Below are 15,478 nucleotides of genomic sequence, written 5' to 3' on the forward strand. Positions count from 1 at the left end.
GGTGAAGTAGCAAGTGGAACAGTTAAATCCAAAGAAAGATATCCAGATACCTGTCGGGAGTGGGACTGATTTGATCATTCTCCGTCATGCTGGGAGATACTGCCCTGTTGGGCCTTGAAAAGATCACTGAGAATCTTCTGCATCCACATGAGTCACAAAGCATTGTCTTTACATTTTAAAAATACTATGCAACCCTCAAAACCATGAGAGTCGATAACAGTCTGTCCTCCAGCCAACTTCCCTGTCTGGTTCCCTCCAGCATAAAAAGATGGGGAGGTATTCCAGACTCACCTCCTCCATGCCTCCTACCCAGCTCTCCTCTGCGTCTGCCAGAGTCTCTAGTCTCTCAGCTTTCTTGTCCCTTTAATAACACAAAGTTCGCAGGCGGTGTCAAAACCACCTTCCCTAAGAATGAAAGGTGACCTAGCCTCTGAATCCCATGCTGTCTCTATGCCAAATAAACTTCAAAAGATATTACAAATGTGGCACACAAATGGGGCACGCTCCCATCTGAGAGCAGAAACAGTATGTTGTCAGAGCAACAGAATAATTTAGCCTGAAAGTTATGGACTGGAACTGTAAAAATTTATCCTGCAGTTAGAAACAACTTCATATTAGCTAGTCCAGTAAATAAGGCCACTTAGATTTGCCATGCAGATTATTTGCAGCAGAATTTCTGTATTTGCTGGGACATTTTTCTTCTGGATTTGTATTAGTCTATTCCTAAGTCAGCATACATACATGTGCATACACAAACAGATGTGCATACATGTTTATGTACACACACACACACACACACACATATGTATATTCAGACTGAATTATGGCTCTATGTTTTGCCCAGTACCCGAAACTACATTTTCTTCTTCAGAACTAATTTTAGATAAAAACTCTTATGTTTTTTATCTCCAGCTTATCTCTACCTCATAGGTAATTCAAGCCGGTTGTGGCTTTCCTGTAGCAAGTTTAAGCAAAGGACTGGATTTCAAAGAAAAAAGAGAAGAAATGGAAGGTGCATGAAGACTGGTATTGATGAGGATCTGAAGAAGTCTGCATCTAGGACATGCCCAGATGTCTTCCACTCTTCCTGAGAGCGCTTTTCTGGAAAACAGGAACCTGTGAAGCTTATGCTGAAGGCTTTCCTACAGGTCACACAATGTATTTCGTAGTGTGAAATAGCAAGTTGGTACAGTTAAAAAACTGAAGACTGAGATTTCCAGAGGTGTCAAAATTTGTTCTTGGTTTAGATAAATGGTTAGATATTCAGAAGTGGTGCATTCCTGATGATCACACTGGCTGCAGTTTTTCTGCCTGCAGTTCTTCCGCACCTTGGAAAATAGGACTATTTCCACAAGTGCCCAACTGTGGATTAAGGCATTTAAGATTAGGCCCCTTTTGGGAAAACGTTGGTCAGTTCTTATTGGCTCTGTTAGTTATTGCTCTGAAGCAAACTAGATGGCTAGCAATGATGCTATAACCTTTTTTTGTTGAACAGGGAAGTGTTGCCATGTTGTCCTCACCCTCAAAACACGGAGTGCGTTTCTAAAGGACTCGCAATTTGTTCTCAAGCTGCGGTTAGAAAGGAACACGAAGGAGAGCTGGAATAGACTGTGCTCCTCCAGTGTGCCCCAGGCTTCCAGTTTGATCTTCAGAGAAAAAAGATCTGCTGTTTACCTAGTTCCCGAGAAAAGGCCCAGTGGCTGTGGGGAGCTGAGGTTGCTACAAGAAATGTTAATAATATGTGCAGATCTCTATCCAGCATAGCTCTGGTAGAAATCAAGGTGCAAGAGAGGGGAAGGAGGGGTGTAGCTTTTCCCTGCCCTTAATACCCTTCTTAGCTTTTTGTCTCCTCATGTCAACTCACCTGTGTTTGTTTTACCCATTCTCTTGTGCCTATTCCCTCAGCCCCTCATCTCTCTACCCCTCCTATCAGTCTCATTGCAAATTGGAGCGGTCTCAAGATTTGCCACCTGTCATACTCAGTGGTACCCACTTTCAGAGATGGTAGGAGGAGCAATGAACAATATTTCATGTCTTTCTTACAGCCTCAACTCTCCAGTGTTGTGTATAAATCATTATTATTGTTACTTTCTGAAGCAGAGGTAAAACTTTTATCCCCTTTCGGTAATTGAAAAGCCAGTCTTGGTCTCACAGGAATCACATTTGATGTGAAGCGTCTATTTTTCACAGTTTCAGAAAATGCTTGGAATGTGACTGACTGCCTCCTAAAGCCTCCAATAAGCAAGCAAATCTAGAAAACAATACATGGAGATCCCCTTATTGCTCTTTAGTTTAACATTCCTATGCTTTTGAAGCCAGCTCATGATTTCAGGGGTGTGGAGTTCTGATTTCTGAACCGTAGGATCTGGCTGTGTTACACTCACTTCATCATGAAAGTGGGTCTTTTCTTTGCTCTGCGTTGTGTCTTATCTGCTCAGACTCCAGACCTTTTAGCCTGCCTCTTTGCTATTGTGCAGTGAATATCATAGCATGCTGCTGACCTTAACTGGAACCTTTTGATACTTTTACAGTAAGAATGATGCCTATCTAGCAGAAAGAAATATTAAACTTATCTTGACCAGCCCATGTAGGTAGACGTTTAGCAAAATGCATTCCTGCCTTCTAATGCTAAAAGAAATGACACTGCTTGCTACAACTATCCAAAAAGCTGAAACTGAGTCTGCCTCTGCAGGCAAGCATTTCAGGATTGGGAAAACTAGCTTTCCAGGAAGAAAATTAAAATAATGCGTTTTTGGTGCAGTTAGACAGCCAAAGACATTCTGAACAGAAATACTTGCAGTTTTTAGAGCTGGCAAGCTGTGCGTCCTAGTTCACGACTCAGCCAGTGAATGTTCTGCTGCAGTGTGAAAGGAAGAGAGCCAACTGAAGGCTCTCGTTGCACATAATTAGATAGGAGCAGTTGCATGTGGGCTGTGCATGGGGAATATCAAGTCTTTGAAGCCTGAGCAGGATGTCTGGTTCGGTATAATGTGATGAGCTGTATTAAAATCTCATTGCACATTTTTAAAAACCCTAGAATTGGTTGACAAAATAGATTTCGGATGCCACATGTATTGCTCAGTGTGACAAAAAAGGGAGATGGCTTCCTTTTTAAAGGGCAAGGCAGGAATATCTCTACCCGTGAACAATTTCTCAAATACCTGTCACTGGATACAATGTCCAGTGTATTCTAGAGACAAAGTCTTCAATTGTCAGAAGTGATTTTATTAAGTCTCTAGGATTAAGTCCTTTTTGACAGAATTGGAGTGTAGTAGCAAACAAAGAAAGGGAGAGAGGATGGAATTTCTGTTAGAAGCAGGGAAATCTGCCTTCTCCTCTAACCTGAAGTGACTGATCCTCTTAACACTGAAACACCCCTAGCTCAGGAGCGGATGTGTCATGATTCAGCTGGTGTACAGTTGTGTCTGGACAGTGTGGGAAATGAACAGACTGCCTACACCATTCCCGTTATGTTCCAGAAACAAGCATTTTTTAGATACTGTTTTGTCTCATTTCTAATCTGCAAGACAAGTGTTAGATGATCCTGACTTGAAAATACTACCACAAAATGACCAGAAGGCAGTAAACATGCTTAGAGTACTTCTCCAAACAGACTAATACTCATTTCCATCATGGAAGGATTACCGTAGTGCAGCAAATTGAGAGCTTCAAGTGAAGATGGAGGATAAGGATGAGGTGAGATCAAGTTTCCTTCTCTTCCTGGTGACCAGTGTTAGAAAGTGGCTGAAATCAAAGTGTTTTTCTCCACATCTTTTCATCTTAACTGCATAAAGTGCACATAGTTAGATTCATTAAACAGCTTCAAACCTGAGGATTACTGAAAAGGAGGAACAAAGTTATAAGATTAGGGTTTATCTATTGGTGGAAGTTAATTCAACTGGAGATGGAGTATGAATGTGAACATGAACATAGTAACTCTTCCAGAATATCTCCATATGATGAAAAAGCTTTATGCTGTTGTACTGCTGGGAAATTCCAGTGGTATCAGAGCAAGCACAAAATTGGTTCAATGGTGATAAATGGATCCCGGCACAAGTGTAAGCAGATTTTAAAAGAATTTCACCCAAACCCAAAATATCCCACTCCAAATTTGCCCCAAATGAACTTTGAGTAATTTTGGTTAAGATTACGTAGTAAGGGTCTGAAAAAGCAGAGGACACATTTACATTGATTTCACAGATGCAAAGCCTCGCAGTGCAAGAGGTAGGAAAGTGAAGTCTGACTCAAGCTACAGTATGCTACAAGAAGATAGCTAAGAAATTCCAAAACCCTTCCCTACTTTCCAAGGGTGTAGCACATCCACCTCAAGGACAGAGCATTCATGAAAGCCCCAGGACCCAGGGGTCCAGTAGCATTTTTTAAGTGATATCTAATTTTATCACATCTGAACTGGAGCCAAAACTTTCTGAAGTCAATACAAAGATTTCCATTATCGCTGAATGCCTGATTGCACTCTGTCAAGGCAGTGAAAGAATAGGAACAGCCTATAGGCCATACAATGACATAAGCAACAGACTTTTAGCTTTTTGTGTAAGTATGTTGAGCTTGTGCTTTCTGACCTTAGTATTCCATTGCCTCAATGGCACCTATAGATTTGCCTGTTAAGCTGTTATTTTTAAGGAAAATCTGTCCCACCAACCGTGTTACAAGGTGAATAACTTCATCATCTCTGTTCCTTTAAAAACTTCCAAAGCCAGGGACCTGAAGGTTAGCAGTTACTTTGGATCAGCAGAGCAGAATATTGACAGTACTATGTTACTTGTAGTTGGGAGTTATTTCCAGGAAAATGCATGTGCCAGACATTGCTCGCAGAGGAGGCAGAGGGGTGCTGAGGGCACGCTCTGCACAGAGTTTAAGTATTCAGATAATACCATGCAGATGTGCCAGCCCTCACTTGCCCCACAGGATCAGGTAGGTGAGAAGCAGGAGGGACAAGCTGAGAAGCAAGAAAATGCCATGGAGAAATCAGACAGGCTGTGATATTTTAGAGGTATGGCTGGAAAGTGACATCCCTGAAAACATCTGGAGTGGGATGCCATGAAGGAGGCAGACAGCCCAGCATGTGGCACATAATTGGCCAGTTAGTCCAAAGTAAAGGAATCTAGACACCTATTTCTACGAGAAAAAAACATGGGAAGAGCTCTGCAGCCCTGTATTGCGTATCGTTTGCCTCTCCTTAGTAAAGTGCTGCCTAGTAGTGAGGGCACAAGGATCCCCCCCGCCCCAAGAAGAGTTCTTACAGGGCTATGCAACTTCCTTAATTTGCATGGTGGCCCATAACTTGTCCTAAAGTGATTCTCAGAAACCTGCAGAAATCAAGGCTGCTGCTTCCAGCACAAAGGATGGGAAAACCCCTGTAGTGCATGTGAACAAACAGCAAAGAAGCTGGAGTCAGTGAAGAGAACTAGCTGAATTTAGCATACCACAGAGCTGGAAATCTAGTTGTTGGTATTAGAATAACAATATTTTATTTGGTTTCTGGCCATGGCCAGGATTGAGATGTCATTGTTATGGGCATGTGTGACACAGAGCAGGAGATGGGTCTCTGTTCTGAAGAGCTGATCAGGCAAGATGGGTAACGCATGGGTAAGGAAATGAAGGACAAGTGGCCTAAGGCCACACAACAAATCAGAGGCAGAGTCTGACAGAAAAATCCACTCTGCTTGCTCACAAGTCCGGGTTGCCCTATGTGCAGGACAAGCTCATTATCTTTCCAAAAAAGATGGAATTAGAGAAAGGTTAGCATTTTTTAAAAATTGAAATCAACTCTGTGGTAGAGTTGGAGGTGTGCAGTAGAAGGAGAAGTATCCTAGATAGCGGAGGGGGCTTGTAATGGACAAAACAGAGATACCAGAGTTTGTGCAGAGAACGGTCCAGGAGTTACCAGCTGCAACTCACCCACCTGCATGTGGTCCCGCCTTACTGATGCCATGCAGAAAGAATTAATAGGTCTGCTTTTCTCCTAGAAAGTAAACACCCTCCAAGAATAAGGCTTGGCTTGTCTGATACGTTTCAGTCTCCACCTGCCAAGAGCACTATCAGACATGCAGTTCATGGATCTTTAAGCAACTGCATGGGATTACCTTCTGGCCCTTCAATAAGCGAAAGAGCATGTCAGGCCAATTTCTGGGCTCGCAAGGGGGGACGTGGTTGGCAGGACCAGGTCTTAGTATAAAATAGGTTCTTAAATGTTACACTTCAGGGCAATTTCTAACCCCTTCTCCTTCCTCTCTCAAGTAGTCCTACTTTTATGGGAAAACGCAGGACGCATTTTTCAGAAGCTATGACTATCTACCCATAATCCTCAGCTGAGCAGTTTTCCTGACTCGGTGATCTTTTCCTCTTGTAACTGTTGCATCACTGGTAAGAAATTGTAGCTTCACTACCATAAAAATAGGGAGGCTTATTTTTGCAGCCTATGTAATGTGGAGATCGTTGGGACTGGCACCCTCCCGAGCATAATATACTGAAATGTCAGTCTGCTCCTGGGTGAAGCTTAGATCCTTCCCAGCTTGCCTTCTCCCCTCCTTTGCAGCGTCTGCATGCCTTACCTTCATCTCTTGGCATGCAGGCGCCTGAAGTAGTAGAGGGAAGTGCTTGTTAATGCTGCAAAACTGAAAATAGATGTATTTTAAAACATAAAGGGCTGTTTTTGCTTAGGTCTTTGTGCTTTGCCCTTGCCATCATGCAAAGGCCTACCTTTTGAATGGGCCCCAGATGAAAAGGAGAGGCTATGGAGCAGTGCAGTGAATGTTCAAGGCCTAACAACAGCAATTCGGTTTTCAGTTCCTGCTCAGTGCTGCTCTAAACCAGGACAGTTTTTATGCAACACCTCATGCAGAGGTAAGAGCATAACTTGGATTTGCACTTGGATTTGGAAGTTTTGATTTAATGTTTTAATGATAAGCTTTGCATTTGTATTTTGACTGTTCTCTTCCTCTGACATTTGTTTTTGATTTCTAGCACATCTGCACGGCTACCAGAAGAAAGGGAAATAGCAATCTGATTCAAATCAAACACTGTATCGCAGAGCTGCTCAGTTCTGTGATGATGTTTCTACCTCTGAACCCAAATTCCTTCATACTAGAGCCCATTCACATTGCTCTGACAGGGCAAGTGGTTGTCTGCATGGTCATGCTTTAAGGTCAGTGCGAATGAAAGTGTTGCAATGTGCTCAGTTAGCAGTGGTAATGTTTCAAAGCAGAGTTCTTATTCTGGTTGCTGAAGAACGTCTTGTTTCTAAAAGCTACATGTCATGTGCAGGCTGTTTCATAAAATGCCAGCATGCGTAGCTGAGTGTTGACATACAAGAGAAAAAACTTCTTCACTGTGAGGGTGACAGAGCATTGGAACAGGTTGCCCAGAGAGGTAGTGGAGTCTCCTTCGCTGGAGATACTCAAAACCCGTCTGGATGTGATCCTGGGCAATATGCTCTAGGTGACCCTGCTTGAGCAGGGAGGTTGGACTAGATGATCTCCAGAGGTCCCTTCCAACCTAAACGATTCTGTGATTCTGTGAAGAGAAGCTGTCTTCCAGACATCGACTTCTCTGCCTAGTAGCAGCAGTGTGACAGGAGTTTACCTGAATTTGTTCAGCTCTTTCTTTTTAATCAATAATAGGGTTTTCTCTTCTTTCATGAAATAGCTTCTGGTAAGAATTTATTTCCCTAAGAGAAACAGGAAGGACCATATTTGAAAAATTCTGAAAATGATATAAAAAAACTGCTATGAATTTTAACTGTATGTTCTATCTACTTTCCAAAGCATTTAATTTCCCCTCTTGAACTGACATTTAACATCAAAGGGGAAGAGGCTGGCAAAATCTGGCTGATTAAATCAGACTCAAGTTTTGGGAGTACAGCCTCAGAATCAAGTCCCTAATCTTGCAGAGATTTAATCGTAGGCATGTGAGTAATGTAAATAGGTTCTTTTCCCTTGTAGCGCCTGCACAGAATTTGGGAGCAGCAGAGTTGGCAGAGGCCAACAGAGAGAGCCATATATGGCTTCTTGAACTGCCTTTGTGCAGCTTTGTGCCTCATGTAATTTAAAATATGCAAGGACCGGTTTTAAATTACATCACAGAGTTTTGTCAGCATGGACGTGGGCAAAGGTGGTGCCACTGTATGCTCAGCCTGCTCTCCTTGTTCTCTCCTAACAAGCCCTTTGCTTCCTGTATGGTGCAATTGTAACAAACGTGGTTCTGGCCCCTTTGGAGACTGTCTTTCACTAGGGGTGTGCTAGGCAGAATCAATGGATAATTCAAAGGTGCACCTAAGTGGCCTGGATCTTGTAGCAAACACAGAAGATTTAAGCACCAACATAAAAGCCAGCATCTGCTTAAATAACGTCCAGAATAAAGGTAAATTTAAGAATGCTAACTTTTTGAAGTCAAAAGGCATTCCTAAGGTTCATGAGGTTAATCCTGCACCTAAGTGCTTTGTTGGACTGGAAGCTAAGAAAAAAAAAATGCCTTAATATTGCACAACAGGATTTTTAGATACTTTGCTGGTCTCGGTCTCAGTTCACGCTTTATTTTGTTGTTCCATAAAATCATGCATTAGCAGTAGGATTTATAACATGCCTGTTCCTTGGAGTCTCTTATTGCCAACTCCTTTTCTTTTTTAACAGGTGAATTTATATACAAATGTAGCATGGAATCATTTGTAAGCGACCAATATGTACAATAACATTTCTTATTCTGGCACAGTTGTGATAGAAATCCAGAAACAAGAAACTCTGCAATGCCAGAGTTCTTAGAATGCTTTCTTCATTTGATTTCCTTCTAGCCTAAGTTTCATAACAGTTACATTCAGTTTTCAGTAATACAGTGGCTGATGAATATTGAACAAAGTCTGTATACATTTCTTGATTTTACTTTTACAGATCCCGTTTGTAGAGAGACTCTTTTTCACGGTGCCCTTCTCTGTGCCCTCTGTTCCATTCTCTTATGCCTCCCAGGTTGTTCTGAGGGACAAGTGACGGCATGAGACAGGAGGAGAACGATTACATTTTGCAAGGAATTTGTACAGAGGAAATCGACAGGTGGATGCTCCCTGGGACCGCTTACAACTTCTTCGAAGAATAATTAGCTGGCAGGAGAGCTGTGGTAGCTGAATTTCCTACCCTGTTCTGAATGCATAAGATAAATGTAGTCCAGGATAAACAGTGTGCTTTGAAGTCTTTTTGCTGTTCTGGAGAAATGGTTTGTGTGGAGAGAATGGGGGAGTTAGCTATAGGAGTTGCAGAAAGAAAGCCCAATTGGTGAAGTCCGTCCAGGGCTTGGAAGCAAGCAACAAGCAGTGACAGAGACAGGGAAATCCCCTTCAAGCAGAATGAAGCATGAATGGGAGTTAGGTGCTGGGGCAGGCAGCCCCAGATGCCAGGGTCATTCAGATGACTCTGTTCAAATGACAGATGAGTAATTTGACTGGCAACCAAGTGGAGTAGAGGTGAGTGACTACCAGTGTGGAGAACGAAGCCCCAAATGGCCTGTCTTGGCCAGCTGTGTTGAGCATTAGGCACCTACTGAGGGAAGGGTTCCCATTTGCTGCAGCAGCTCAACAGGTGTAAACAGTCCATATGATAAAGCAGCATCAGTCAGCATCAGCTGGAGAGCTGTGTTTAGGTTAAATGCTTGTGTTGCAGTTTACTAAAGGACTTCCTGATGGTGGAGGAAAGTTTGGACAGAACATCAGCAGAGGCTCTACCATCAGTGGGAAAGATCGTCTACTCCAGCCCCTCAGGAGAGGGTGGCTCCTTTTGAGCCTTGCCTCTGTGAGGTTATTACCTCCGTGTGTTGGACCCCATCATAAGTGTGTGATCTTTATTGATAACCCTGCTTCCTCCTAGGCTATTGCTACAGGTAATCTTAAAGTTGAGCTCTGAAATACAGGGTTTAATAGCTTTACTGGTTTGAACTGATCTGAATAGAGTTGGCCTAGAAGTGAGTTTAGTCTAGGTTTCCAGAGCTGTCAGTACTCTGACTTTGAGAAGTATGAAAATAAAATGCAAAGAAAGTGGCTAAAAGAGAGAGATGTCAATAGTAGTTCAGAGTAGACTAGGTGGTATCTCATCAGTTCATTTCCTCTCTGAAAGAAAGGAATAACAAGGCTGAAAAATTTGCTGGAGGCATTATGTTACTGATATTAATTAAGCTAAGGGAGGTTTGAGAAAGATCTAACAAAACCAGTTAAAAAAGCATCACAGTAGCAAAAGAACTGTGCAGGAGATGTACCTGGGTAACAAAAAAATGATTTATGCTTTTCAGTCTTACATGGGTATCAACACTTAGTGTTTCCTGGTATTTGCATGCTTAAAATACTGAGTGAAAACATGCACTTGTCTTGCTTGATTTTGTTTTTTTGTGATGTATCTGTACTCAGGAACTAACAAAGCATTTAAGCATATGCGTAACATTAGATGTGCGACTCATCTGCTCTATATCCTCAGATATCTCTCACTCTTGCAATTAAATATGTGCTAAAGTGGTCTATTGGACCAGAGCCCAGGAGTACGATGTGCAGGTTTGAGCTCATCAGTACAAGAGTGATGCTAACAAGCAGGTCTAGAATTATAGACCTGTCATCTTAGCTTCAGTTCCTGGAAAAATACTAGAACAAATAACCAAACAAACTGTTTGTGAGCACTTAGAAGAAAACAAGGGGGTGAGTAACAGGCAGCATGGATTTGTTGAGATCTAAGAGTTTCAAGCCATCTAATTTCCTTCTATGATAAGGTAATAGGCCTTGACACATTGGTTGACTTTCTGGAACTGTTTCATTTGCACTCGTATTACGAGTATGGCATAGATGAAAACGCTCCCTCTTGGGTCCAAAGCTGGTCAGGAAACTGATAGCAGTTTGCTCTCAAGATAGAAGGATGTATTTGAGGAGTGTTCTGGCAGGTTCATTGTGGATGTCTTGCATTTCCATGTGTGATCTTGCTGATAAAGAGAGGGTATGCAATTTAAATTTGCAGCTGACACCATGTTGGAAGAGGCTGTGGATACTTTGGAATTCAGTGTAACCTTAACGAGCTACAGATGCAGGCTTTTGGGGTTTTTTTTTTTTTGGTTGCAATTTAGCTGGAACAGAGTGGTTTCTCCACTGAGTACAGAATTATATACTACAATAAACACTTAATACAGATCGTTATTTAGAAAAAACAGTTATTACAGGATGAGGAAACAATTGCATGGGTAGCAGATTTATCACTAAAAATCAAAGATCTTGATGGCTCGCAAGCTGGTCATGAGGAAACAATGCCATGCTGTTGCAGAAAATGCATATCAAATATATGAGCAGTGCTATAATCCTTGCAGTTTATTCTGTGCTAGTCAGCAAGAGCACAGCATTGACTTTTGGCCACTGTGCTTCAACCATTGTTCATCTCAGTCTTGAGAATGGAACAGAAAGAAGCAAGACTGATCACAGGTCTAGAAGGCATGATTTGTGAGAAAAGATTGAGTGAGTTAAACAAATATCCTCAGGAGAGGGAGCCTGAGGGGGGAGATGAAATCTCTTCCAAAAACATGATCAGCTATGGAAAAGGAAAAAGGGAATGATTTGGTCTTCATGAGCCTGGCAAATAAGACAAGAAGCAGTGGGTTAACCTGCTTCAAGAGAATATCAGCACACTGTATTTTTAATAAGTAGCCTATTTCTAAGGGAGTGTGGAGAACTAGAACAGATTCCCTGGGAGGGGTGCATCTCTGACACTTTGAAATCAAGTGAGACAGGAATAACTATATATAGCGGTCCTTCCTTACGTAGATGCATGGACTAAATGACCTCTTGAAATCTCCTCTAGATTTCTGGTTCTATTAGGGTTAACTTAACCTGGATTTATGCTGGCAGATTAGTGTAATTTAACAAAGCCAGTGCCAATAATCTGGTATTGGTGGAAGGAGACTCTCTCTCTTCAGCAGTACATCTAGAGATATCTAAAAGTTCTCCAGCTTGGCACTGAAAAGCACTAAATGGAAAGACAGAGAGGAGTATAGTAGGGGAGTGTACAAGGCAACTAGTAAGTCAGAAGGTCTAACTTGAAACTCACTTTTTGATGAGTTAACTAAAAGTTGTTGGTTGCTTTCATAACACTTTGCCTCAGCCTCTAAACAGTGCTGGTTTCAGGGGCTGATAACGGAAACTAATCCAGAGTAGGCTTCTCACAGCTCTCCTAAACAGTAGGAGAAGACAGTCTTACATAATGCAGACAAGTAGATGACGACACAGGTATTTTCATCATCTAATGGTCCACTGAATGCTAATAGTTTTGAATGACTATATCCTTATGAATTGTGTTGCTAGACTTTTGGCTTTCCTTTCATCGAGGCCTCTTCCCTAGAGTCTGCTTAATCTTTTGCATCATCTTTTTCTCCTGTAGTTAACTTGTGTATTCTCAAGCTTCCTCTTTATTTTTACTTGAAGGTAATTTCTAGCTCTCAGCTATCTGCATGTAACAGCTCCATTACATGTAGAAGTGGGAAACAGGGTATGCAGTGTTTTACTTCACATGTGATACTGTAATCATTTTGATTGCATTCTTCTTGAAAGCTCTGTTCCTGTTACCTGCATGAATCCGGAGCTCTCTTCATCTAGTCACTTACTTATTTTTAACAGAAGAGAGATTTAAATCTGCGAGAAGGACATTTTAAGTCAGCCACTTCTTGCTTCATTTATTTATCTGTCATAAAGCACTTCCTACTCTTCCGGCTAAGAAAAATGTCGTCTTGCATTGAGGAAGAAGAGTATCGCAAATATGGAAGAACCAAGATAATGAACTCTGCTCAGCTTCTGCACTCTCTTTATGGACAAATTCCCAAGACAACCGTTCCCTCCAAGTCTCCTCACAAGGAGAACTGATTAAGTGACAGAATGACGCACATCTGATGAGCTTGACCTCAGTTTTCTGAAATCCAAACACAGCCAGACTTTTGACAAGGTTCAGGTCTGCATGTAAGCCTTGAGTGAGATGTTCAATCTCAGGCATTGTAAGATGATGGGTCAGCAGTTACCCAACGTCTATCTGGAACCTAAATGGCTCTTAGGACACTCGGTTACAATTCCAAACCCTTCAGGTTTCTCTTTGTCCCTGTGTCAAACTCCACTAGGCTCCTACCAGTTTAACTGTGTTGTTGGTACAGAGGGTCAGATGTTCACATCAGTTGTTCCTTTTGCCATTGCAAGGAGCCTGCTGAAGTTAACAATGCAGTCCACACAGGATCAGAGCCTTAATGTCTTATTATTATTACCCCCTGCCTACCCCTCTTTAGAAGAGAAGGCAAGGACTTCCTCGGAGACCTCTAGTCTTGAAACAAAGAAACAGCCATAGCAGTGAATATTTAAGACTTTGATCCACATTTGATGTTTGCTATTCCAGTGTGATCCATCATAGTATTACTGTTATGCAAATTCTAGTAGCTCTATAGAAGCATATAACTTATTTCAATATTAGTGAATTATATAGAACAGAAGCAAACACTGATATTCCTGTGGTGAGAAGCTGCAATGAGAAGCAGTTTTTTGGACCCTGCCCCGAGTGTAAGGTGACCTGTGATACTGTGCGGCGCAAAGTGGGTCTAAATGGCACAATGGAAAGAGAAGGTTTTTTGTTTATTTAAAAACAAGCCAACGAACTAAAACTTAAGAACAGAAACACATTTCGTACAGTTGTAGCCCATGCTACTCGGAGCTGATAAAAGGACATTGCCTGTAGTTGGTGTTTGCTATTTTGTTTCCCTAGGAAATGCCAAAATACATTAGACACCTTGTCGCAGACTAATCTTGTGACTGTACGTTTCAGAGTTCCTGTGTTCTGGAACACAGTATCTGGGTTGCTTGGACAGATGCTGCCTGTGGCACTTGCTGTTAACAACGATGTGTGTCTGCTCAGAGATGGGAATCTATAAATGGCACAACTTCTCTTGGTGCTGAGGTCCTGGGGATAGGCCTTCAGAGCGGGGTGTCTCCTTGAGTGCCGCAGCAGAGAGGGCCATTCTGCGAGGAATGCTGTTTTTAGTATTACTGTATCAATTTAGAGATTCTCTCAGCTTATTTCAAAACCAGTTTTAAGCCTTTTAAATTAGCTTTATACTGATAAACCAATAGGATTTTTTTTAACATGCTTTTAGCACTCTACATGTAGAGAGATGAAAGCAAAACTTAAGGCAATCTTTCTCTACCTAAATTCATGCTGAATATAATGAGTTGTAAGAAAGACCTGTGGCTCCCTAGAACATATGCTATATCTTGTGACATGACGCCAACAGTATCATAAATGGCATGGTATGAAATAGCAAATAGAACTACTCTATGGCAAACACCGGCAAAGCTGCTGTGGCACCACTGAGCTTACTGTTGTGAGCTCTGTGGAGCTGATGCTGTCCCACCCTGTCCCCAGTTGTGCCTTCTCTCTCCTTATCTGGCTGCTTTTATACCTTTCGTGGATTCTTCAGCATCTAGTTAATGAATTCTCAAAGCAGGGGCTGCTTGTAAGTCATTTGCTCAAGGAAATGCTGTGAGAGAAGTGCAAAATCTAACTGTGTGAGATCTGCCAAGCTTTAGAGAGGGACTGTCTCCAGTGCAGGTGAGAACATGCGTGGCTCCATTTGTAGGCCTGGTGCAAGTGGTTCCTTGGAGCATTGTGCCTGTGCAGTTAGTTGGCTGATAGTGAGCCCGTCCTACGTGTCCTGAGACCTGTCTTCTCCGTATCACATGTCTGCTGAATCCAGCACAACCAGGACACATCACTGCACGTGGCCGAGGGAGTCACTTGTGGAAGCTGCTGGATATCTAGGTATTGGGAACTCCACTAGATAGCTGCCCTAAGGACTGGCGTGGCTATCCACAACTAAGGACAGGGCTATAACACCGCAGAGCCAGCAGCCTGACAGCAGCTGGGGGAAAAACAGCTGAGGTTCTGGCCCACTCTGAGTGTCACATGGACAGTCAGCTACAGGCATGAGCAAGCAGCTCAGGGGAGGAAGAGTCAGTGAACGTGGAGACAAGAGAGGTACCCTGTTACTATAGGAGACCAGAGGGCTTGGATATACCTGAAGATTTCACTGTTATGTGTGTTCTTTAAAAGAATACAGCTCTAAAATGACATTGGGAACTTTATATGTAATAACTAGGTATCTGAGCCAGGTCTTGAGGAGCAGAAGTCCCTTCCAGTTCTAAGCTGCAGGTAAACTCGGTGCAGTAGCTGAAATGCAAAGTCCTTAAGCATTAACTGCTGCACTTCAAGTCAAGCAGAAGGGCAGGCAGGAAAGCCTCTCCCAGTGAATACGCATCCTGCACCTTGGGCAGCAACTCGGTGCTCAAATGGCACTGCTGCACATACGGAGGTCTGGAAGAGATAAGGGAGTGGCCAGAGAGGATAACAGGGTGCTGGCGTGAAACTGGGCTCGTCTTATGAGCCTGGACCACTGAGTGTGCCATGGTAGCTGACTCTAGGAG

The 15,478-nt window shown here is 42.5% G+C and overlaps 1 long non-coding RNA gene across 1 annotated transcript; it reads left to right on the forward strand.

Moving 5' to 3' along the window:
* The first annotated feature begins 912 nt into the window (after window positions 1-912).
* LOC138066880 (uncharacterized) lies at window positions 913-7,165 on the forward strand. Its single transcript, XR_011140502.1, has 3 exons — window positions 913-1,148; window positions 6,682-6,864; window positions 6,985-7,165. It is a non-coding gene; the product is annotated as an uncharacterized lncRNA (long non-coding RNA).
* The last annotated feature ends 8,313 nt before the right edge of the window (window positions 7,166-15,478 follow it).

The sequence above is a fragment of the Struthio camelus genome, chromosome 3 (assembly GCF_040807025.1).
Source record: "Struthio camelus isolate bStrCam1 chromosome 3, bStrCam1.hap1, whole genome shotgun sequence".
Classification (NCBI taxonomy): domain Eukaryota; kingdom Metazoa; phylum Chordata; class Aves; order Struthioniformes; family Struthionidae; genus Struthio; species Struthio camelus.